The 24827-nt window shown below is 38.3% G+C and overlaps 1 protein-coding gene across 8 annotated transcripts in view; it reads left to right on the forward strand.

Annotated features, from left to right (window-relative positions):
- Positions 1 to 24827, forward strand: part of NPAS3 (neuronal PAS domain protein 3) — an 858964-nt gene that overhangs the window by 123937 nt on the left and 710200 nt on the right. The gene's annotated exons all lie outside the window — the stretch shown is intronic.

A 24827-nucleotide genomic window follows, 5' to 3' on the forward strand; every position in this document is an offset into this window, starting at 1 on the left:
TCAGTTAAGTGTCTGACTTTGGCTCAGGTCATGATTTCATGGTTCTTGTGTTCGAGCCCTGCATCAGGCTCTGTGCTGGCAGCATGGAGCCCGGAGTTTTTTTCAGATCCTGTGTCTCCCCCTCTCTCTCTCTGCCCCTTCACCACTCATGCTTTATCTCTCCCTGTGTCTCTGTGTCAAAAATAAACATTTAAAAATAAAAAAAAAATTAATCAGGAACTATTGTGTGGGATATATAGTGAACTAAGACCGAAATATCAGCCGTGAAAGTTAGAGGGCATTGGAGACAGGCAGTAAACAGCAGACGTTACAAAGGAAGCAAATCGTGTTGTCTGTTCTGTGGCAGTAGTTGTGTGCAACAAAAACAGAGAAGGGTAAAAGGGAATTAGAACTGTTGGGATGCGCCCAATGTTTATAGCAACAGTATCAACAATAGCCAATTTATGGAAAGAGCCCAAATGTCTATTGACTGATGAATGGATTAAAAAAAAGTGGCATAAATATACAATGGAATATTATTTGGCTATCAAAAAGAGTGAAATCTTGCCATTTGCAATGACATGGTTGGAGCTAGAGTGTATTATGCTAAGGGAAATAAGTCCGGGCAGAGGAGGGCTAATACCATACGATTTCACTCGTGGAATCTAAGAAAACAGGTGAACCTAGGGAAAAGGGGAAAAGAAAGGAAAGCAAACCATAAGAGACTCTTACAGAGAACAAACTGAGGATTGGAGGAGAGAGATGGGTGGAGGATGGGCTAAATGGGTGAGGGGCATTAAGGAGAACACTTGTGATGAGCTTTGGGTGTTGTTTGTAAGTGATGAGTCACTAAATTCTATACCTGAAACCAATTTTACCACATGTTAACTAACAATTGAAATAAAACTTGGGGAAAAAAAAGTGCTGGGTGGAGATGGGTCAGTTAGGGTTTCATGTAGGTACAGTCCCATTTAAAAAGATGACATTTGAGTAAAGACTCCTAGGAAGTGAGCGAGTTAGGCATCCAGATAGCAGCAGGGGAAATACTCCAGGCAGAGGGAGCACCTGCCAGAAAGGCTCTGAAGCTGAAGAGGTTTTGCTGCTTACAAAGAATGCTGGGGGGACTCGTGCAGTGGGTGGGAATGAATAGGCACTGCAGCTGGAGATTGAGGAGAGAGGCCAGCACACAGAACCCTGGCAGGCCAGGCTTTTAGTCCACTTGAAATGGGGTCATGAGAGGATGTTTGTACGTGGGGAGCAATGGAGTCTGACTGAAGTTTTCGAATGATTCTGGCTGCTAGTTGAGTACATGCTTCAGGGGGACGTGGGTGGAAGCAGAGAGCCTGATTCCGAGACTACTATGGTCAGGACAGTGGTGGGTTGACACTCAGGGTTTGGAAGTGGCGATGGTGAGAAGAATTTGGATTGCGATGTATTCTGAAGAAAGAGCCAACGGGATTTCCTGATGGAGTGGATTGAGAGGGGATATGAAAGAGAGAGAAGAAAGTCAATATTAAACCTGAGATTCAATTCTAATGTATCATTTACTCTGTATCACACGTGTGGTGGCATTCAATGGTATGTATGCAAATAAATACCTTTTAGGAACTCGTAAACTGAAAGAGGAGACAGGTCATAAACTTACAAGTAAAAGGATAAAACAGTGTCTGTGGATGGATATCTTAATAAGATTGCAAGTTCCTTAAGATAGTGATTCATTTATCACTCCACAAACCTTTTTAAGGTTCTTACTCGAGGCCAGTGATTGTCTCACCCTCTCAACAGTGCTAAATGGAGTTAGAGGCAACTTCAGTGCAGTGGGTAAGTACACAGGCCCTAATGGAGAGTGAGGTACTCAAACCTTGGTTGAGTCATTTATTTGCTGAGGGAGCTTGAACAAGTTACATAAACTGTCTGGTCCCTATTTTTCTCCTCTGGGACTTGGTAATAATCTCTCTCATAGGGTTTATTGCAGGAGTAAATGCCCCAATACATGTAAAGTACTTATAATAATGCCTGGCATATACTAAATGTTCAGATAGTGTTTATCATTCCTAAGTGAGCATTTAGGAAAAATTAGGTAAAAGAGGATTACCATTTTGAGCAACTGTCCTTCCTTAAACCCCATGTTCAAAACCTGCCAAGCTGAATGGATAATAAATGTGAAGAATAAGATCTCCTAGTAAGCCCTGCTTTCTAGCAGATAGTACAAATAACCGGAGAGAATTGTGTTACGATCAGTCCGATACCTGCCTCTCTTTAGAGGTGGATATGGAGGCTGGTCAGCATCCCCTCCGGGTACGTTTGATTGACAGACTGGCAACCAGTATTTAAATACCTAACACATAAAAAGATCAATGCTTTCTTATTATTTTGTAGCTTAAAATGTTGAATGTGTATTAAAATGAGAAAAATAATTTTCAGAACAGATATGACTTTCCTAGTACATAAAAGCAAGGAGATCACATCAAGAAGGGAATATTATTTTTTTGCCCCAATACAGGAAATTACTATTTTTCCCTCCATGTTTATATTTTGATACCTAATATCTCCTTTCTTTTCTTTCTTCTTCTTCTTCTTCTTCTTTTTTTTTTTTATTTCTCACGTGGTGGTCTTCCTTTCATCCCTGTTACTATCTGCAACTAATTGGGCCTCCAAGTTCAGGAAGTAGCAGTGTGTTTTTTACCTTGAAACTCGTGCAGACATCTTCAGTGTCAGAGGTGGTTTGAAGAGCAGCTTAATTCTGCTTTCATTGTGCCCGGTACTTCAGTGAGGCACTCAGGTTCTGTTTGAGCTCGGTATTTCTTATCCCATTCTATACATGGTAGATGGCGATGCAGACAGTGGCTGTCAATGAGTAACAGGTAAATATTGAACAGGGAAGCCCTTTTGATTAACTTTGTGGATCATTATTTGAAAGTAGCTTGCAGTCAGAACAGCTCCATCACTCATGATCATAGCACATGGCATGGAGGTCAGAGCATCACGCTGCTGGTTGGAAAGCTGAGGTTGCATTCTTTGTTATGTACCTGGTCCTGCATGCATGCAGTGCTTGAGTAGGCACAACTCTCCAGTGAGCAAAATGGGGAGGATTTAGCACAGTAGGAACACAAGGTTATTATGATAAAGCATGGAATAGTCCAGGTAGACTTTGTGCTATGTGGATATAGATACATTAAAGCACATTTACAATTTTTTGAACTTTAATTTTTGAAGCTTGACTTTTTATACAGATTCAGAAATTGTTGAGCATGGAATCTAGACCATTATGGCAGGCTGAAAGTGAACTTTTGGTTTTGCTAGTTTATGCCAAAAAGTAATTTGAACGTTTCTTTACTTCTCAAAATTTAGTTGATATCACCTAATGGGCAAAGCTGCTGTCATGACAGATTTACTCAGAAGATTGTTCGGTAATCGATTGCCTGTTCAGTGATTCCGATCTAGCTGTTGAACCTCATGGTATATTAATGATTTATCACCACTCGAAACAATAACATTATCATTATTAATATTTTTGAGCTCCCACCAAAGAATATTCATGCTACTTGGTAAAAAGACATCGCTATTTTTACTCAATCCTATCTATCTGCTCTCAAAATTTGGGGTCAACACTAACATGGTCATTAAAAGAGAGACCACGATTAGTTTGTTCACACATCTTCAGGAAAGACCTAATTCAGGGGTCAAACAGGCCAGTCTAAAATGTTTTCAGAATGCTACCGTTTTCTAGTAATTCTTTGAATTGAGTCTTTGAATCATGTCCAGCTATATAAGTATTCAGAAAACTAAGATCATTAAAACAACCAATGACAACAATGCAAATGTATCTCCTTCTTACCCTTATTCTAGAGCAGTAGTTAAAAGTAGGCATTTTATGACATTTTAAATGTATAATTCGGCATTTTAAATTTGCTTCATTAAATGGATTAATGCCCCTGTTACTTACTGTTTAACATGTATGAACCACAAAAGTGACAAAATGTATGTAAACTAGAAGATAATTTTATTCTGAAAATCCTTTGAATAAGAAGTACAATATAAAGTGGTTATGCTAACTAGAAATGTAAACTGTATGTTATCACATTTCTGAGGAAGGGGTTCTATGTTGGTATCATTAAAAGTATTTTAATTCTGATTTTATTATTCAAGATTTTATTTTTAACTTCTCTCTACACCCAACGTGGGGCTCGAACGTACAACCCCGATGAAGAGTTGTATGCTGTACTGACTGAGCCAGCCAAGTGCCCCTCCATTCTTCTTTTCAATAAACCATAGAAAATATTAATATTCTTGCTCTTTAACTGTACTGTTTTGGACTGGTTGAGGGTCCCTGTCTTCCCACCTCCCAACCTCTGCCTCAGAAAGGAAAGAACTTAAAATTTCATGTAGAAAATAGCTTTAGTTAGGCAAGTATTATTTACAAAGTAATGTGATAGAAACCATGTCTTACATTTTTGAAATCTAAATAAACTTATCACGTACATGCAAAATACACGATAAATTAAAAATCAAACTTACAATATGTGCTATTTCTTGGCAGCAGAAATACAGTGCATGCCTGTGCTGTTGAAAGAGAAGTAATGTGTTACTGTATCTGTCTTTTTCTCCAGGGTGCCCAGGATCTAATTTGGTTAGGTTCCCAGTCAATGTGTGGTAGGTGGTCCCATCCTAACCCGCGCCACAAAACTAGAAAATTCAGTTCTAAACAAAGATTTGTAATAGCAGGGGATGCTGTGGGTCAGGGAAGAATAGGCATGGCCATGTGGAAATGTGTGCACATGGCATGGTTATCTAGCATAGCCAGGACTTTTAGGCCTTTCGTTTCCTTGAAATTAATAGATAGCGAATTCAACATTTAGTCTTTGTCTTTCTGGGGCAGGAAACTTGGCACATACTAATTTGTGTAGACTTGTGACACATACTATAAGGGAAAATACATACAAAGAAAAAATGTATATATAAATACATGTCTTTGAATATTAAAAATTTCCTAATCTCTACAACTTGGAAATTTTTATGTTTATATCCCAATAGGAGATAGAATGTATTAGATAAGAATTAAATGATGGTGACATCATTACTGGCTTTTAATTCCTTTTTAATTATTAGAAAACTTGGTAATGTTAGGGGAAAATGGAATATATTGGGCTAGGATGTGGTAGCTTTGAAAGTTAATTGGCTCCATCCAAGAAAAAGTATTTATCCTCTTTTTGTGAAAAACTGTAGACATTACCTAATCTCAAGGAAGTTTCAGGCCATCGGGGAATCTAAGATAAGATGATTCGCTGATTTGACAATTACTGAATACCTACTAAGTGACAGGCATTGTTCTAGGCCCTAGGTATTCTGTGGTAAACAGGACATCCGAAGTTGCTACAGCATAGAGTTTATACTCCACTGCGAAGGGCAGAAAATATGGAGAGGTATATATAATCTTAAAAAAGGTAGTGCTCTATAGTAGGAAAGAAATGAAATCAGGGCAAGTAGATGGAGCATGTCAAGTGCTTTTGTAACCAGACAAGGCATGTTAAGTACCTTAAGAATGATATAAATGTTTCTGTTCTCTGCAGGTATGGACAACCAAGTCCATTTATGGCTGTAGTGAATCGGGGAACTCTTGTTGGGGTAGATGGAACTTAGGCTGGCCCTTGATGGATGGGAATGAATAAGCCATGTTTGTATCTAACAGAGGATGGAAATAAGAGTTTCTATTAAAGACTGACTAGAAATAAGGGGTAAGACTGATGGGACCTTGAAGATAGAAACTTGGGTTTGATATTTTTATATGGTTTTGGTATACTGAAGAGTAGTGGAGTATGTGAGATTTTTCTACCTTTGCATTTGCATGGAGTGGATAAGAAACAGAGGCCATCTGACAGGCTTTTGGGATAATCAAAAAATGAGAAGATGATACAGATTTTCTATTTCCACAGTCATGGACTATTTCAAGGTTTATTTGAATATGTGTGAATATGGGGTTGAGTGGAGGGATCACGTGATTTCCTGACTCCAGGTGTTTTGCAGACCTGAAAGTTTGAGAGTTCCTGTTCAAGGTCCAATATGCTGGCTGTCATCTACATGATGACCTACGTTCTTCAACAGGATTCACTCAGGAAATACTTATTAAAACTAAATGTATTGGCAGTGCACCAAGAGGAACTCATGAGAAACATTTGGGGTCATGAATAGACAACCCAGAATAGTTGGATTGTATAGGAGATTAATTATTATAAGAAATGGCCTCCATTTAATTTATATTTGACTGTATAAGAAACAAATATATGTTAAGATTCTAGGATAGGAGTGGGTAACATAAACTAGTGATCAGCAAATAATGACCTTCAGCTCTGTTCGTTGGTAAATACTAGTGGTGAATCAAGATGCCAGTCAAAAATGGAACAGGTGCATGTTGCAGAGGACAGTGCAGGAATGACCTATCATTTCTTAAGCCTCAGTCAATACCCGAGAAGGACTGTATATACATGTTTGCTAATGGCACAAGTAACTTCTGTGATGATTATTAATTTTTTGACAGCCACCATATTGAGGGGAGGTTTGCATACATACTTCTGATATGTTATGAACTTCAAAATTCACACCCTTAGTGATTCATACCTCCATCTAGGTAAACAATTAGAGATGGGAAAAAATCCCATTTAATCATAATTTCCTTAGAATTTATACTGGAAATATTTTTTTGCCTCAGTAGGTAGGCCTCTGTTGAGATGTTCTATTGTGCAAGACAAGGGTTTTCACCTTTTAAATCCTAAGAGTACATTAATTATTGCAACACTAGAATTTCAGAGCTCCGTTGTTACAGAATTTTGACCGTAGTTCTTGTGCACTGGTTTTTGTGGGAATTTTTAACTATTTTAAGATTTTGTGTACTTAATGCTACAGATGATAGTTGATTGCTACAAGTATCTGGACTACGAGGATCTTCATGTTCAGATGACTTTTTTAAATTTTATTTATTTATTTTGAGAGAGTGAGAGAAAGCATGAGCAAATGGAGCAGGGTGGGGCAGAGAGAGAATCTCAAGCTGGCTCTGTGCTGTCAGCCCAGAGCCCTACATGAGGCTTGATCCCACAACCCTGAATCATGACCTGAACAGAAATCCAAGAGTCAGACACTTGAGTGACTGAGCCACCCAGGTGCCCCTATGTGTTCAGATGACTTTGAAGAATATGAGCATGAATATCCTGTACGGGAAGCTGACTCTTTCATTAGCATATGTTAAGCAACTTAACGTGCATCATTTTGAAACCTTTTAATTCCTTTTTTTGGAGATCGTATTTTCTTTTTTAAGGTCATAGATCGGGTTATATCATTAAAGGTCGCCACGTCCTTTGTTTGAAGCTGTGTGCTTGCTATCTTCTCTGTCTCCTTACCTCAGCTCATGAAGCTGATTTCACCTGGTAGAACCAGTGAGCTCCTTTCTCCTGGTTGAACCTGCCACAGTCTCTTGGTCCACCTGCCTGTCACGGCAGGGGCCAGGGCACATTTTGATACTAGCTTCTCTTTGTGAACAGATGCAGAACTTCAACTTTAGTGCTAAACATTGGCCTCTGAGCTGGCGCAAAGGGAGAAGTACAACACTAAGTTAATTTAACTCAAAATACTTGTTTTAGGGAGGCATTTATTTATTGAATGTTAATTGATAATTCAGTATACCTTCAATAAACTGTGTTTGCACAGTCCATAAGAATCTGTATTTTGTTTGAGTTCTAACATTTTAAGATTTGGTTTTTTACTTTAATTGGTAGAAATAGATTGAATTGTTACATTCAGTTTTTAAATCGTTCATAATTCTATGTGTTTGTTTCTGTAACAATAAGAATTGGTCCTTAAAAATCCTCAGCCAGTGAAACAAGCACTTTCTTGGTAAGTAATAAACATTTTCACTTTTTCTGCAATAATTGCTCCCTTAGACTTGAGATGTCATTAGTTAAAAACAAAAACCTGTGACCTTGTTTATCACCTCTCCCTCAGTCCTCCCTAAAAAGCTCTCTCTAATCCCTAAAAACCTAAAACACAAGGGTCTTTGTCTTCTATCATCACACAATTTAAAATGAATAGAGAGGTTGGTAAGCAAAAATGAGACCCTACATTGCCAGGCAAAAAGTACAAATTTGTAGAGTTTCATGAAGTAGTTCATGGGAAATCTGCATTAGCAAGTAGAGAGCCCCTGTGCTGAAAAGCCACTTGGATCCCTTGAGCTGGAGAATTTTCTTTTCCCATAGGTACCATGTTAGCAATTACATCAAGAAGAGTACAGACTTCTTGTTAGTTGAAAAATGGAGATGGGAATCATTTACCATGTTATTTTATGGTATTTGTTAACAATATTTACCTTCCTAAATTGATTCAGCATAATCCTTACTGTGGCTGTCCTTCATTTCTGGAAGACATATAGATAATGTGGTACTTTTATAAAGCCTTACATGGCACTGAAAAACCGATTTTTGCTTGAGCTCAGCAGAGCAGTAAGATTATATTAACATAGACTTTGGAACATTTGAGTTCCCATAGGGTACAGAGTGTGTCTGATAGGACAAGACTTGCCTTCAACAGTTGTTTTAACAAGATATCCTTCATATACAATATACTGAGCTGAAAGGCATAACTGAGTAATGTTAGCAAGAAACACTGTTGGCAAAATTCTTGACTTTCATCTTTATCTGATTAATCCAGAGCAGTATTACTTACAAAAAAAGTATTTTCAACTGAATATATATGACAGATATTTATTTCCTAAATGTCTATAACTTTACAAGAACTATTTTTGGTGTGTGTGTGTGTGTGTGTGTGTGTGTGTGTGTGTCCCCCCCCCCAAGCAAAGTTCTTATACATGCATTTCAGTGTACCAACAGAGCTATCCAGGACTTTGGATGTTTAGTATAAAAAGGCTTGTTGCTGTTCATTCATGAAATAACCATTTGTGAGCACCTAGTAAGTGTGAAACACTAGAAGATACAACAGCAGGTGAAGAAGACAAGGGTGTGAGGTCTTTCAGTAGTGAAATTTATGCAGGTAAGAAGCAAATGGATTAATGACAGAATATACAAGAAGGGAATAAGTGTCATAGGGAGGACAATAAATAGAATATGGGTTCAGGAGTCCCAGAGATGGGCGTGGGGTTTGCAATTTTAAATAGGGGTGGCCAGAAAAGGATTTACTGTGAAGGTGACAAATGAACAAAATTTGGAAGGAGATGCTGGAGCAAGCTGTGTGTGTGTACCCTTGATCGATCATTTGGGAATATATTCGTCTGGGTCAGCTGACTGCATTGCTGATGATCACTGTGTCCAGGGATGCTTTCATGGCCTGTATTTAAATGTTCTCTCTGATCCCTTACTTTCTATTTTATTTTGTTCTACTTTTTTTTACAGAAAAAAAAAAAAAAACGTATTCTAGAGAGCATTGAGCTCATTGGATAAAAGGTGCTGGGATTTTTTAAAAAGCAAGCGTAAATCAAGCTTCCATAAAAATCTCAAATTACACCTTATCAAGTTGTTTTTTGTAAATGTTTAAAAGTGTAAAAGAAAGCTTTTCCACTCTAAAAATGGTATTTTTACTAATTTACTAATTAACACTTTCTTCCGCTTAGCACTTTGAAGATCTGATTTAATGACAGTTTCTAGTACTTAAATAGTGTTTTAAAGTGAATCTGTGTTGGGTGGTTCAAAAACATTGCAGTGAGTTTTTTGCCCCTTTTGGCTTCTGTTTATAGGAAATACATCAACTATTTTCACTGCCAGAATCGTCACTGAAAATACATGTAGTTCTGTTACTTGGATGATGGAATTATGACTAATCGGGGAAATATTAGATGCTCATTTGCTTTACAATCCCAAGGATAGACCTAATTGAACACTCTTTCCTTAGTAATGTGCACATAGTTCTGATTTGGTTCTGGGCTTACAAATAAAATGAAAGAAGCATCACTTCTCTGCATTCAGAGTTTGGAGACTGTGTTGAAATTTGTTCCCCAAATACTGAGATGATCTCTCCTCTGAAGAGGTGCCTATGTTGGTATCTATGGTAATGGTTAATCAATTTAGAGTCATTTGGTAAAGTGCCAGCTAGTGTCCTACCAAAAACTAAAACCATGTGAATGATTTCCAAAAACGAGAGAAAATCAGATAAAAAGCAGAGTAGTTAGGTTTTTATCAGAAGTTTTCTGTTGGAAAGAATCAACCTTTTAGTAACACAATATGATGTAATAATATTAAGTCTATTTATGTTTAAGATGAGGTGGAAGAAACTCTTGTAGAGCAAACTCCTGTTTCCCAGTGTTGTTTCCATCCTGGTGGAAGTTACACAGAAATAGGGAGAAATAATTCCTCGTTGACTCAAACGGGCAGTGTCCTATTTCTTAGGTTTCTTAAATAAGTACAATTTGGAGAAAATACTATTTTTAGAGTTAGAATTTCTTAGAGTTTAAATACATTGAATATCAGAAAATAATTGGGAATTACTTAAACCAAGATTTCTAATGAATCTTAGGAGACCTCTGGAATTACATTCCCAAATATAAATGAGTAACTGCTCTTTCATTGGTAATATCTGCCTTCTTGGCGGCTTTCAAGCTCCAATTTGCCTGTGCTCGTAATTAGGCATGCACATTCAAAAACACAGTACTTGGAGACACTTTAGATTGTTTTCTTCACCCATTGTGGGGTTATTTACAGGACTGTTCTTCACTGACTGGAGAAATCGCTATTTATACAGAAAATACTTTCACTGATTACCATGGTTTTTTCCCTCCAAAGCAGAACGGTCTCTCTCTCTTGTGTATACCTGATGTGTACATAAATTTTCAAGGTTGACTACCTGGAATCCTCAGACTGTGATTTTTTTCTTACACTGAATTCTTCCTATGTGTCCAGTACTTTTGAGGAATAAAGATTTATAAAGTTTTAAAAATGTTTCTCATGTACCAGAGACCTATATACAGTGTTTCTGGGGAGACTAGGTATGAGATCAGTGTTTTTGTCTGGGCACATACATCAGTCTGATGTTTCTTTAGATGAATAAAGAAAAACTCAGATATATTGGTGGCTATATATAGTTGAGAAATAAGTAGTAGAAATTAAGGGAATGGGTAGGCAATTAAGTGTTAGAGTGAGCATCACCACCAGTCAGAATAGTGATGATTAGAGGAGGGTAAAAACCAGGAAAGTTGGAGGAAGTCTTGATAGGAAAAAAAAAAAAATAATGAAACTTGAGTTCACCTCAGAGGCTTTGGGGGTTGCAGTAAACAGTTGAGGTGAGAGAGACTCATGGACAAGAATTTTGAGGCAAAACTGGGCGTAACGTGTTTGTAATCTAAGGGGACGGGGGGAAGCCATAGGAGGTGGTTGCCTGAGAACTGAGTGGCATCCCAGCAGAAGCTTGTAAGATCTGAGAGACTGTAAGTAGGGAACCCATCAGGAGGCTATACACATCTTTAAAAGCGTGCTTTTCCTGGTTACCCTTTACTTTAGTTCTCTCCCGAAAATGGCTTAACAAAGGAAATGTTATTTGGCTTTTTTACCTGCTTTTGCTCTCTGAATCCTGTTTCCCAAGGTCTTTTCACAGGCTGTTACTAGGTGTTCCTTGAAAAATGGGTGGTCTTTAGCAAACACTGCCTTAAACAAAGCTAGCAGGATTTGGGTGCATAACTAATGAGCTGATGCCCATTGTGAAATTACTGGAGGGGAACTGTGCCCTGTAACATTTTTCCCAATACGTTTGTCCATAGGTGGTTTTTATCCTAAAGCACTGCCATCCACTGGACTAGTGTTCCTTCGAACACCCTCCAGAAGTAGTGGATGAGAAATCGGTACTGTCATTTTGTAGCTTTTAAAATAGGGGTGCTTGGGTGGCTCAGTTGAGGTAAGCATCTGACTCTTGATTTTTGTGGAGGTCATGATCTCACAGCTCGTGAGATTGAGCCCCGTGTGGGGTTCTGTGTTAGCAGTGAGGAGCCTGCTTGGGATTCTCTCTCTGCCCCTCCCCTGGTGCTCTCTCTGTCTCTCTCAAAATAAATAAACTTAAAAAAAAAACTTTTGAAATAAAAACACAAAGCAGTCAACGTAGACCTATAGAATTTAAATACCTACCAGTTTGAGAGGAAAAGAGGCCAACTTGTTTCCAGCTTATTCTCAAGTACTAGAGTGAATGTGAGCCGATCAGCTGCCAAGCAGAAGGAGCTGTTCCAACTCTAATTTTAACATGCCACCTTGCATGGCTGTAGGAGTGGTTCCCACATACTTCAAAGAGATTATTTTGTATAAATAGAGACTTTTCCTACTTAACCAAGTGGGAAAGAATCATCATTAGGACTCCCTGCCACCCCCCCCCCGCCCCCATCCCCACCAACCTGCAGCCGTACAGCCCATTTGTATGGCTTCTGTACTCGCCATCACTGGACAGCACTTAGCTAGCTCACTGCGAAGGGTAACCACTTCTCTGCAGCTCTGGGTGTCCATGAATCAATTTGTATTGAACCACTTTGTGTGACAATCCTTGGGGTATACTTGTATATTTTGGGTTATTTTGGTGCTAGCAAAGTGGAATGCTCTGGAGGGCAAAGTTAACATTGTTACCTTAGGCTGATTTATAGGACTTTTTCCTGGAAGGCCGAACTTGCAATGATTTCTCTTTAAAAATTTATTAAAAGATCAATTGTCCCCAATGAGTGGTCATGCCAGTAAGAAATAAGCACTGTTAAAGCATCCATGGAAAGGAGAATTGTGTTATAAATACAGTGAATCGCATCAAATGGCTGGTTTGTGGATGGCTCAAGAGAATTGAGGTGAGCCCAGTGGGAGCTAGGACACAATCCTGATAGAAACTGTAAAAATGCTTGGATCTCCTTGTATTCTGTGAAATAAACATGTTGATGAGAAAATCTTGATCTGCATGCTATAAACTAAGGGAAGACCTAGTTTATAACTAACTTACAGAAGGGAGACCGAGCAGAGAGGGAAGGCACAGAAGGCTGGAGTTGGTTTTAAACAGGAATGGCTACTGTGATGCTAGAAGTCCATTTAGACTTTTTTTACTTTAATTTAGGTTTTCTGAAGCCTCTGTGGAAGTATGGTTTGAAGAAAAGTTGCAGACCCTGTCGAGTTTCTTCTTGTTTTCTTATTTTACTATAGTATATTCTACCTCTAGTGTTTCATTGTGTTGATTTGATGCTGCTCTTGTAAGTTTGAGGTGGTACAAGGTAAAAGACTGAAATGAGTTGTATTTGTCAAAATTCCAGCACTTGATTAAGAAATGACTCCTTGGGGCGCCTGGGTGGCTCAGTCGGTTGGGCGTCCAACTTCAGCTCAGGTCACGATCTCGCGGTCCGTGAGTTCAAGCCCCGCGTCGGGCTCTGGGCTGATGGCTCAGAGCCTGGAGCCTGCTTCCGATTCTGTCTCCCTCTCTGTCTGCCCCTCCCCCGTTCATGCTCTGTATCTCTCTGTCTCAAAAATAAATAAACGTTAAAAAAAAAAAATGACTCCTTGGGGGGTGCCTGGGTGGCTCAGTCGGTTGAGCATCCGACTTCGGCTCAGGTCATGATCTCGAGATTCATGGGTTTGAGCCCCGCATAGGACTCAAAAATAAATACAAACGTTAAAAAAAATAAAAAATGGCTCCTTGGCATAGGCTGTGTCAACCAGTGGTTAGACACCTCAGCTTTGGGGCTGAAGCGGGTTTAAAATCTCAGCTCTGCCCTTGACTGACTTTCTGACTTAGGGCTTGTTGCTGAGCTTTTCAGCCTGTGTTCTCCTTGATAGAAATCCAAGTAATAATGCTTACCTTGTAGAGTGTTTTGAGGTTTAAATGCCTTGGTGTGTGCAAGTGTTAAAACACTTAGCAGGAAAAATAGCATTTAATACTGTGAATAATAACAGCTACAATTTACAAAGTAACTTTGCCTTCACTTGTCTATAGCAGAGAGGAAGATGAATTCTTTATGCAGTTATGAGGGTGGAGGTAATAAAATGTGGCCTTTACAATTAGGTGCCCAAATCACTGAAGATCCAAAAGGAACTGGCGAGGAGTAGTTTTATTTTGGCAGCTTCAGTTGCTAATTCTCTACCTTTCTCCACTAGGCTTATTATGCCATAAACGTACTTTTATATAGAAATGTTGCCTCTGGAGAAGGGAGTAGTGGAGCTCTCTTTTACATCCAGAGGAAATAGTAGAGGAAGAAGGGGGGGGGCAGGTGGTAGTTTAAACACATTCTATTCAATAGTTTAATTCAAAATCACAACATTTTTTAATCTAGTATTCATCCTCTCATGGAGAGGAAGTTGCCATGTCTGGGATGGAGGAACCTTGTAGAGATTTTCTGAAGGATTTTCAGTTTTACTCTATAGTCAGTGCATTCCTGAGCACAGAATCCCACCGGACTCCTCAATGTGAAGAGATGCTATGGGGACCCCAGGGATTGTTTCTCCTCTCTCTACCTGCAGCAATTAAGCGAGGAATCCATACTCTCGTAGAAAACCACTGAGACTCCTTAAGGACTAGAGTTAATACTGTCCTTCCCTTGAGGTGATACAGTAACATCATCAGAAACAATAATTGCATTCATTTCCAAATGTAGGAGATGATAGTAGTTCTATTGAATTGACTTGAACCACTTTTAATGCCATCAATGCCTCCATCAGCTTTGAGCAAGTACTGTCACTAATGTTGTATGTATTCATAGTGCCTGTAACTGAGACAGCCTCAGAATTTTCTTTACCTTGTAAGTTTGAATTTGTATTAAGTACAGATAGGGGGGATTAAGTGTGTAAATCTCCTGGTTTAATAAGAATTTGCCTGAGGTCAGGTAGTCGTTTGGGCAGCACATAGACTAGAATTTCCCTGAGGTCAGTACAAAAGAAGGCATGCATATATATGAGTGGGGGGTACCATTTTCCCCCAACAGTTAAACAGTTTATCTAATTCAAGAAGACCTCAGTTTAGAAATGGGTTGCATTCTATGAGTTAGGAACTTAGTGGTATGGAATCCTAAAAGCATTTTTCCTGAAAAAAGTGTTCACCTATTGGAGGGTAGGCTAGCCAAAAAAAATTCTCCATCCTCTCTACCCTGAGTCTTTGGCAAGGAAGTCCTGAGATCCTCTGTCCAAGCCATGAAATAGGCAAGAAGAGAGGTGGGCAGGAAACAGAGGAAGCCGTTGAGTATAGACAGGGAACATCCAGTCTTATGGTAGTAAAGTGGAAATGAAGAAGGGTATCAAGTTCAGTGGAAACCATATTTTCTCACATAAGATTGTGAACAGATAGTACTGGAGAGCCTAGTGTTGATTTCTTGGGAAAATCCCTATCCATACAGTGATAGGAAAATACAACAGTGATCTTGATGGTGATGACTTTAGCATAAGATACGAAGAGTGTTTGACACCGGGATGTTTCAGTAGTGAAGCTAAAGGTTGCCTCATCCAGAAAGGTCTTGTAGTTGGTCTGTACCTAATTTTTCTATAACTTTCTTAATGTCTGAAAAGTGCAAACACATAAATATGAAAATTATCTTGTGTTGCCTTTTCTTACCTGTTTCTTTGGTACCAAGTCCTATGAGATTTGTGTATTCCAAGATAATTCATATATTCTAATTCTTCAGTGATGAGGAAGGGAGAGGAGAAAACATTGTTTGAAAGTGAAACAAATCCTATACAGACAGGGGTGCTTCTGGTGATTAAAATTATGTCTGTTTGCTTATAGTCCACTTAATCTGTTAGGTTTAACATGAAATATCTAAAATGTACTACACTGGAGGAGGCTATGAGAAAAAGGAGTCATTCTTTATTCATAATTAGCTAATGCTATAAAGCCATCTTATCCCCAACAGTATGCTAGTCTCTGCTGGAAGGAACGGGTTCATTGGTCATCTTTGGAAACTCACTAGAATGCTACCCATCCCGCCCCCCCCCCCCCATTTACATGGGAAAATCTATTCTCCTTTCCCATGGAGTGATTCATCCATACTGGCCCCAGTGGGTTAGTCGTGTGATTAAACCAAAAGGTTTGTGGATCTTTAATGCACGCGCAGTCCTTTTTTTTTTTTTTTCTAGCAGATTTATGCCACAGAAATCGAACTATTAAAATAGTAAGTATGCAATTTTTCTTGTGAAAAGACGTTTTATGTTGATATTGTTTCATTTTTTAATATAGTAAGATACAACAACCAACACTGGTGTATGAACAGACATTTTGAACTGAATTCATTATCTTTTATTTTAGATTTATGTTGAAGTATTATTACTATTGAAAGTATTATCGTTACTTTCATGTGAGTTAAAACTCAGCTGTAACAATTCATTGACTAAATATTATGATGGTAGTCAACTTTCAGTTGGAAGTGTTAATTATTCACCTCATAATGCACTCATAAAAAAGATTTACCAACAGTCTCCTAGGAGTAGAAGGCATATTGTCTCTTGGCATATTTTACAAACAAGCTTTCCCTACACTCCCAGTGCAAGGTTATTACACTTTCTCTTCTGTGACACTCAGAAAGGCTGTAGATAATCACATAGGATTGGATTTGTCATATGTTAAAAAATGATGTATGTTTTTCTTTGACTTAATGGTCATGGGAGGCTTCATTTAATTGGCTTTATGGGTTAAAGAACATCTTGATTAAGCGATTATAAAGAAACAATATTTTCATGAATATATGTACAATAAAATACATACATGTTAGGTTTTGATTTAATGGTCATTTAAAAAATATTCTAATTACTTAAAACTTAACAAGGAACATTTTTATTAAGGTTTTACTTACAGGACATTTTTTTTTTTTAAAGATAGCATCAAAAGGGGAAAATAGGTTTTGGACTTCTCATCTACTCTCTGGGATAGTATTAGGAACTTGGAGTGCAGAGAAAAGGGTAGGGCCAGGGTCTCCATTTGTCTTGAATAGTCCTCCAGCAGTCAGAGGTACATGCTAGGGACAGAGACAACTAATTTCAATTCTAAAATTTCCGTTGAAGTATGCTAGCTTTTCCTTTTCTTGACTCTAACAGTTAACATTTTTTTTTGTGGGGTTTCATTATTTAAATGCCGCTTCCTGGTTACTCAGTATATCCTTGAAAACTGTCTGCTTTAACTTACTAATATCAGACCATCACTGTAATGATCCTTCTTAATTTTTTTGAGCTTTCTTGTCTTTATTTTTTTCTGAGATTACTCATGTTTGTGGTTTTTTTCTTGATTTTTTTTTTAAATTGTTTTTTCTAATGATTTTTTTTTAAGTGAACATACTACTTGGTTGAAAGTTCTTAATTGTCTCTACTCCGCTCCACTGATGCTATTTTCTTTTATTTCCTAACTTTGAAATCTATCATTTCCTTTGATTACAACCCCTGTCCTATTATATGTGAAGCCCTCTGCTTTCCACTGTGGTCTACATATTTACCTTCTTTTTCTCTTCTTTCATTAGAGACTACAGGTTTTTCTTTTTCCTCTAGTGTTTGATTTTGTATGTTTGGCATAGCTACCATGTTTTTATCTGTTAATTAAAGGTGTAATACCCATTTGGCTTTGTTTAGGACAGTCTACCTATTTCTTCCAGTTGTGATGCAACCATCTTGTGTCTCAGGGTCCTAAATGACACACACTAGTCTCACTACTATGAAGCAGAGTCTTCTATTCTTTTTTCATAAAATAGGGACATTTCTAGGCCTTTGGGTCTTGCTGTGGCAAGCAAGCAAAACTGGGGTAATAGAGTCTGGCCTTGTTTCCGTAGTACCAGTACATAAACAGACTTGGTTGCTCCTAATGACTAATGTTACCACATTTTCCTATTACTGTTACTATGATGGCTTCTTAGGATCAGGGTTTGGGAATTCCTGTGGGATCAGGATGTTTGTTACTGAGTTGGGATTTCAGTTGTAAAGAAAGGAATGGCAAAAAAGCGCATATCTGCAATAAAAGAAACAAAAACAAGTAAATGTTATCAACTATAATGCCTTAAAATCTGAAATGTAACTTGATAAATCCTTTTGCCACTTTGTACCGAGTATCCTTGATTCTGATCTAAAATGAAGTCCTGTATTTGACCTTGGATGATTTCTTGTCATGTTGTTCTAACCCTTTTTAATGAAATCCAACCTACCCATCTCTTCTATCTTACTATGTAACCTCTCCTTTTGGTATGGCCTAGTGTATATAGGCATTCATCTGGGGTTATTCCAAAGGTCAGAGAAATTGCAAAGGTGGTTTGTCAATTTTCTAATTTGGTAATCTCCCATGCATTGCACAAGATTCTAGCATCACCTAGGAACAGAGCCCAAGGGATGGGGCCAGGGCCTCAATTTGAGTTGTCTCATAATAGTTAAACTGCAGGTACAGCTAGGTCCATGCTCGGGACAAAGCCAACTATTTGCGATTTCAGTAGGAGTGGGAAAAGCACTACACCTGGCATGGGAACTTGGATAAAATGGGTAGCACTATAATTCCTTCCATAAAATAAAAATTTTTAGTATATATAATATAGTTTTAGTGTGAATATTTTAATATGTATTAAAATTACAGTTTAAGCCCAATGTTTCTCCCAGAATAAAGCCAAATTTAACTTACTGTGTGTTAATTTGTACAGGATGCTTGTTTTCTGATAATGTGTAACTTAATCATGAGGGAACAAAAAAGGCTAATGGCTTCTCTGCAAATGATCAAATTAAAGCTGTGAAGTAGTATGTACATCACCTCCCCGCGATGCAGGTTTTTTAAATCTATTTTTGTTCAAATGATTAATTGAAAATTCATATTTGGTGAACTGTTTTCAAGTTAGAAATAATAGGTTTCTGATAATAAATATCAGAAATAGTTTTTCATAAGACACATTTAGAAGAACTCAGGACTATATGTTCATAACTGTTGAGGGAATGCCTTTCTGAAAGCTTTTAGTGGATATAGTCCTTAGGAAATACAATTACACAGATCTAAAAAAACAGTGATTTTATAGAATTTTGGAATTGCCCTTTTATTTCAAGCTGGAAGAAAAGTAGTTAATGTAAGCGTTGGGGCATTAAACAAATGACAGCAGAGTTCCAGATGACCATCAAAGTGACATTGACAATATTCCTAGTCTGACTTTACAATCCTAGAGTTTAAATCACTGTAAAGTTGCAGGCTGTGCAATGTGTTTCATACCTTTTAGTGGTTGAAAGGTAGGAGTGCAATATGTGTGTGGTCTGAGTTTTTGTGGACGTGATCTGCATTTAATCTGGGGAAATTAATTCCCTAAGCTGCTGGCAGGCAGCATGTACTTGTTAATTATTCAGGTGGATGACAAATGCAGAGCAGAGGTTCTCGCAAAGACAAAGTTTGTATGATGCGTGTTTAGTAACTGATAGGCCTGACATTCAGTGGTGTCTTATTCAGTGCTAATCCTAATAAGCTGCCTGGTGAGATGAACGCCTTTCCTCCTATCCTCTGCAGAGAAAACAGAGATCTGAAAGAACTTCATTATGGCGATAAATCCTGTGCTTCATGGTCTTCTTGGTGAAAAGGTAACTTGTCCCGATGAGTAACAGCAGAAAGTCAGGATGCTGGTGTGATAACAAGTCCCAAAGCAAATAAAGCTTCCCATCAAGGCATGGCCATCTTCTGTGTTCTCTGGTGAAGGTGATTGCAGCTTAATTTTGTGCATGTAGTGTACATAGAGTGTAGACCTTCAAATTCAGTAGCATACCACTGACAGTACGATAGTTGGTTCAGAGTTTCAAGTGGTGGGGAACCTCACCCCTGCCCCCTTCTAATCTAAGGTGATTAGGTTTAGGAAGGCTTTGATATATTTCTATGCTGATAGGTTTTGTTAGTATGGAAAGATTGCCCGTGGGGATCGTAGAGTTACCTTTCTAAAACTCTGAGACCTGGCTTTCTCTCTCAAGCTGCACTCTTTCTGTCACCGTTAAGTAAAATGTATACAGAATTGATTGGATCAGCTAGAAAGTACTGCTTGGCCAATTCTTAAACATTAGTTGTCATGACTATATTTAAATCGTCCGCTCTAGTTTGCCTCTTCTTAAATCTTCAGGCTTGATTGATGCAATGCCAAATCACAATTTAGCTAAGCCAATTCAGTTATAAAAAACTGAAGCTAGTTTGTAGACACAAGAGAGAGACAACCTGTTTGGTGAGAACCATAAGCAGGTTGAGCACTGAACCATGAATCGATAGCTCAGTCTTGTCATTACGTAAAATTGTGAGCTTGTACATGTGACTTAGCTCCTCTGGGCCCAGGTTCCTTCTGTGGGAAATGATACAGTTGAATTCAATATGTAGTCTTCGTTTCTATGGTATTACTTTACTTTTTTTTGGCATTGTGAGTATATACCCATAATCTGACATTTTAGATAGGCAGTCGTTAGGAACAAGAGTTTTTGTTAGTTTCTGTATGTGTGTATGCCAGGCAGAATATTTAGGTTGATGTTCCATGAAGGTCACTCAAGACCATGAAAGCCTCCTCAGTGGCACCTCTAAGTTTTAGCTCTGCAACTTGTTCTTTTAGTGTTGGAGTGTTTGATTCACTACTGAGTAATATTTTAAATGTCATTTTGATAGTTATCTGGAACTCTGTTCTCACCTGTTTCATGTCTCAACATAGATATTAACTACTTTTCTGCCACTTGATCTAAATTCTAAAAATGGTAATTCCTGAATGTAATAACGAACACATGAATCCAGAAATTAAAACACACCGGCACTCAGAAGACCTGTTCAGGGCCCTTTTAAGTTATTTACCTTTTCACTCCGGTAGTAATTTCATCTTCTAACGCCATAGACCAGTTAGTTTTTTCTCTTTTTGAACTTCATATAAATGGAATCCTACAGTATGTATTCTTTTATGTTGGACTTGTTTTACTCAACATTATGTTGGTGAGATGAGTTGTATGCTTGTATCATCATAGTGGTTCATTCTTCTTGCTGTACAGGGTTTGGTTTTAAGAATGTACCACAGTTGGGGTCCTTGGTGGCTCAGTTGTTTGAGTGTCCAACTTTGACTCAAGTCATGATCTCATGGTTTGTGAGTTCGAGTCGTGAGTTGGGCTCTATGCTGACAGCTCAGAGCCTGGAGCCTGCTTCGATTTCTGTGTCTGCCTCTCTCTCTGCCCTTCCCCTGCTCATGCTTTGTCTCTCAAAAATGAATAAATGTTAAAAATGTACCACAGTTTACTAACTTGACTATGGGTGAACATTTCAACTCTAATAGTGTAGATATGAACTTTGTTCGTGTCTTTGTCATGTATTCATTTCTGCTGGATGTACATATATCTGGATGCATACTTGATTAGTTATAGGCTTTGTATATGTTTATCTTTGGTAGACGCTGCTAGTTTTCCAAAGTGGCTATACCAACTTACACACCCATTAGCAATATATGTGAATTTCAGTGGCTCCTTATCTTTGCCAACACTTCTTATCGGTCATATGTATATTATATATGATATATATTTAATAACTATAACTTTTGAGAGAGAGTGCACATGCTCGAGTTGGGGGAAGGGTAGAGGGGGGGAGGGAGGGGGAGAGAGAGAGAGAGAGAATATGAATATGAATATGAATCTCAAGCGGGTTCCATGCCCAACATGGAGCCTGATGTGGGGCTTGATCTTACGAAGTATTAAGATCATGAACTGAGCTGAAATCAGGAGTTCAACACAGAACTGACTGAGCCACCCAGGTGCCCCTCTGCCTTCCATTTTTAGTCATTCTGGTAGATGTGTGATTTTAATTGTCATTGAGTGACGATAAGTGAAGTTGAATACAGTTGTTGAGGTTTAGTGATCATTTAGTATTCACTTTTGTGTTTTCAGGTGTTTTTGCCCAATTTTCTGTTGGGTTATCTGCCTCTTTGATTAATTTACAGGAGTTACTTATGTATTTCAGATAAAAATCTCCTTGCTACATAAAAATATCCCCTCTCCCTCTGAATCTTTTTATTCTTTTAATTTTGTCTATAGAGAAATTCTTTAATATTTGAGGTTTATTTATTTTGTATATAGAAACATTTATGACCTATTTAAGAGGTCTGCCTATTCCAGTGTCCTAAAAATGTTTACATGTTTTTTTTTCAAATATGTAGATCTTCAGTGTATCTGGAATTATTGTTTGTGGATGGCATGAAGCTGAGGTGTATATGAGTATCTAAATAGTCTAGTACCCTTTATTTAGCTGGCATTAGCTTACTCCCACTTGCAGATGTATTCCATTAATTATAAATTAGGTTACCATACGTGTGGGCCCAATATCCATTTTAATTTCTGTATTTTACAGTCAATTTTCCCCACATTCAGTATGGGTTTAGAGGGAGTCTATTTATAAATTGTGGCCATTTGACTGATCCGAAGATGATAATGGCAATGATAATGGTGAACTATCTAATGGACTACCGACTTTGAGGTAGTATCATACTGGACAGTTAGCCTAATTATTCATACTTAAAATAACCTTTTTTAAAGAAATGAGACTTGAGGCACCTGGGTGGCTCAGACGGTTAAACATCTGACTCCTGGTTTTGGCTCAGGTCATGATCTCACAGTTAGTGAGATCGAGCCCCCTGTCAAGCTCTGCACTGACAGTTTGAAGCCTGCTTGGGATATTCTGTCTCTCTGTCTCTCTCTCTTACTCTCAAAATAAATGAAAAAATAAAACATTATAAAATCAAGAAACGAGACTCAAAGTTACAGAGCTAGTAAATGCCAAATGTGTATTCTACTCAAGTTCTAATTTCAAGCTATAATTATTCCTGTATTGTACTAATTTAAGAGTACATTATCAGGGCCACCTGACTGGCTCAGTCAGTGGGAAATGCAATTTTTAAATTTTTGTTAAAGTTTATTTTGAGAGTGAGAGAAAGAGAATCCCAAGCAGACTCTGCATTGTCAGCAGGGAGCCTGATGTGGGACTTGAACTCAGAAACTTCAAGTTCATGACCTGAGCTGAAATCAAGAGTCAGACACTTAACCAACTGAGCCATCCAGGTGCCCCACTGGGGCATGAGACTTTTGATCTTGTGGCTATGACTGTGAGCCCCATGTTGAGTGTAGAGATAACGTACTTTTTTTTAAGATTTTATTTTTAAGGAAAGACTAGATTTATACAATCTAAGTTAAATCTCTCTAATTCTTAAAAAGCAAGAGAACAAAACCAGTGTAGGTAAATTATGAAAAGCCTACTGTAATAATTTTGTAGACACAGGTTAAAACTCTAAACTGAGGCTGATTGGGAAGTAGAATCAGTAAAGCCAAATACGTTTGCGTCAGTGTCCCCTTTCCCTCGAGAGTGATTGGACATGAACGCTGACGTTAACTGCAGCTTTGTTTGTTCTTGAAATTGTCTGAGACCAAAACCAATGGGGTTTTGGTGTGCGCTGCACAATGGCACCCAGCTAAGGGGGTACTTAGAGGGAACTGAAATTCAGTCCACATTCCAGTAGCCAAGCCGTGCACTCCTGATGCTAAGAAGGAACCTTGGAAGACCTTGTCTAATGTAAACAAAACCTTGGGGCACCTGGGTGGCTCAGTTGGTTAAGCGTCTGACTTCGGCTCAGGTCATGATCTCACGGTCTGTGAGTTCGAGCCCCGCGTCGGGCTCTGTGCTGACAGCTCAGAGCCTGGAGTTTGCTTCAGATTCTGTGTCTCCCTCTCTCTCTGACCCTCCCCCGTTCATGCTCTGTCTCTCTCTGTCTCAAAAATAAACATTAAAAAAAATTAAGAAAAAAAAATCTCAGGCAGGCAATGTTGGCCCAAGTCAGCTCTCATCCTGAAGTTGTACCTGGGACAATGGAGGGTTCCCAAGGGAGGCCTTGGACAGTCCGCTCATCTCTGAGCCTGTAGCATAGGCTGCTGGCCTGTGAACAAGGGAACCTCTCCTGCTTGCTTCCACTGTGACTGAGCTCAGCCTTGGCAGGTGCTGTAGTAGGAATAAGCATCATTGATGTGGTACTAAATTTGAGGACATAGACTTAAAAATCAAAGTTCTGGACAACTTACTATTACCACCTTTGCATATTTTTACGTACCAGGGAAATTCAGCATGTATTTCCAGAACTCAAGGACTACCGTATCCATTCCACGGACTCTCTGAATCTTAGGTTCAGAACCCCGGCTTTAATACTCTGCATTACATGTAATAAAGGAAAAATGGAGTTTTAATATAAAGAAGCAGAACTAGGAATTGGTTATACTTGGAGTTTAAACGTGTTTTGTTTTATTTCATTTTTATTTTTTTAATTTATCAATTTTAATTTTTAAATTTAAGAGACAGCATGAGACAGAGAGAGAGGATGAGAATCTTAAGCAGCCTCCCTACTCAGCATGCAGCCTGACATGGGGCTCAATCCCATGACCCTGGGATCATGACCTGAACCTCAGAGCATGCTTTGTTTGTTTTAAAGAAACTTTGTTCTGTAAAGGAAAAATACTTAGGGGCTCTCTCTTTCTGTCACAGTAAGTAAATAAACTTAAAAAAAAAAAAAGAAAAATCCTTAAATGTAACTAAATAGTATTTAAAATTTGCTCAGAAATTACACTTGAAGAGGACCATGTATAGTACAAGGATGCATAAAGTTATATAAGATGTTTAACCCAGGTAATAGTTGGAGGTCTGTTATAGGGGAAAAGCAAGCCAGGAAGAGGTGATATTATTAAATAATGTACTTAAACATACAGCTATCGAAGTATCTAACAATAACCAATTTCACAGTGTTTGAATATGGAAAATCACTAGCAGGACCATGCCTTTACTTGGCTTATACTCTTACATGCTTGTCTTTGTAACTACTGGGCTCCAAACTGGAGGGAGGGTGGTGACGAGAAGGGAAATACTCCACTATGGAAATGGTGGGGTTTCTA

Source organism: Felis catus, chromosome B3 (assembly GCF_018350175.1).
Source record: "Felis catus isolate Fca126 chromosome B3, F.catus_Fca126_mat1.0, whole genome shotgun sequence".
Classification (NCBI taxonomy): Eukaryota; Metazoa; Chordata; class Mammalia; order Carnivora; family Felidae; genus Felis; species Felis catus.